Raw genomic sequence first — 1,992 nt, 5'->3', positions numbered from 1 at the left:
CTTTTTAGATTTACATAAATTTTTGTATAGATTTTTTTTTATTTGTTTTATACTATACTATATCAAAAAGTTACTTTTTCTAAAAGTTTAAGATAACAAGAGAAGACAAATAAATAGTTATATAATTAACGTTCATAAAAAAGGTCTAAACAATACCCTTAAATGGTTATATAAACAAATTAATGTATGTTGTTTTAAAATTACAAGTTTGTTGTAACAAAATAACAAATCAATAAATAAACAGCTACAATTGACATGGTTCCTCTCTTACTTTTAATTATTAAAAAATATCTTAAAAAAATATTTTTGACATCTTGATCTTGATCTGAATGGCTCCCATATTTAAAACAAGTGGAAATATTCATCTTCCTATTTAAAACAAGTATTTATTGGTCGGTATACCTAAAATTCATACTATACCCAACGTAAAAATATGGAAACTTCTAAAAAAATAATAGTCATATATATAAAACAAAAAAACTAAGAACATGTTGTATAAAAAAAAGGTGAAAACATAAAAAAAAAAGTAGGTAAAACATTTGGATATAATATTCAGATGTATAAATAGATTTTTTTTTTTTTACTTATATTATTAGACTTTTTCTTTGTGTAATAAATTTTTGTCAGAGAACTTGAGCGTGGCGCAGAGGAGACGACAGAAATGAGGAAAAGGCCTGGCCCAATAGAAGACAAAAGGATTGTTTGAGAATATTTATTTATTTATTAACTCTTAATCTATTTTTTTTATAATCATATAAAAACAAAACCTTTATTTTACACACACACATACATACAAGGCACTTAAACCAAAAAAAAATAAAAAAATAAAAAAATAAAAAATAGAGTAGCTAGCATAAATACTTACACACATGCATGCATACTTCTACTCTCCTTCCTGAGTGCAAGTTCTCTTCTTGAGTCTTAACAAATCATCACTCCCCGTTGGCTATATATATATAGAAATCAAAGAATATGATATATGAGATTTCTTTAAAATGAGTTAGTTTGTGGGACCTTTTAATTTGAAGTCTCACCTTTTGCATCATAGTCCATAAACTCCATATAGTGGAAACACAACTAACTATATACAACATTAATATAGCAAAATTCATTAAACCAAGCAACATTATTAATATATAGCAGCCTCATGAAGACAACAATTCAATTGCAACTGCAATTGCAGGTTTATAAAAATATAATAATTCAAGTGGTAAAAGTTACTGACAGGTGCATGCATTCATCCATGAAATTTTAACCAAAGCTCAAATACATTGATACTAATAATTAGAGGCTGCTATGCCTCTATATGTCCACATACATTTCTCTCATGAATTTAGAATTAATTAAGATGAAACCATTGAAAAAGATAGTAGAAATTTTACATTTTAAATTTCACTAATTACAAGGGACAAAAACTAAAAGAAAAAAAAATTAAATTAATTAAAGAGATCTAGTTATGAATAGGTTGCACTTGTTAGTGAAGAAACATTGAACGTTGTTAAGTTTGATAGTAGCATGCATGCATGTATCCCAAAATGCAGTTCTCAACTCCAATTTGAAAAGTATTCTTTATATATATTGAATTGAGTGATATCATATCAATCTATGTATCTATTATTTCTACTTTTTCGTTGAATTCTACTATTGAACATAGAATAATAATAATTTGCAAGTTGAGGTCGTAGTTACCTGAAAGTGAAGTTAGATTCGTGAATCTATCTTTTGAAATTAAAATATCTTTGTAGGTAGTGACATGCATGGTAAACAACAATAATTTAATATGAAAAGCGCTAAGTATGATAAATAAGAAATTGAATATTGTATATGTAATAAGAGCTTACCTTGGAGTTCTGAGTACGTGGCAAAGAAAAATAATGATTTCTTTTAACGTTGAAACTATTGAGTCATTGATGATTCTTATATTCTTGAGTCTAATTTCTTAATTTTTATTTTAAAAATTAATACATATATATAGTAATTTGAATATGTATT

This window comes from Arachis ipaensis, chromosome B02, assembly GCF_000816755.2.
Source record: "Arachis ipaensis cultivar K30076 chromosome B02, Araip1.1, whole genome shotgun sequence".
In the NCBI taxonomy this organism is placed as follows: Eukaryota; Viridiplantae; Streptophyta; class Magnoliopsida; order Fabales; family Fabaceae; genus Arachis; species Arachis ipaensis.
The sequence above is the reverse complement of the archived record's forward strand: the minus strand, read 5'-3'. Positions refer to the sequence as shown.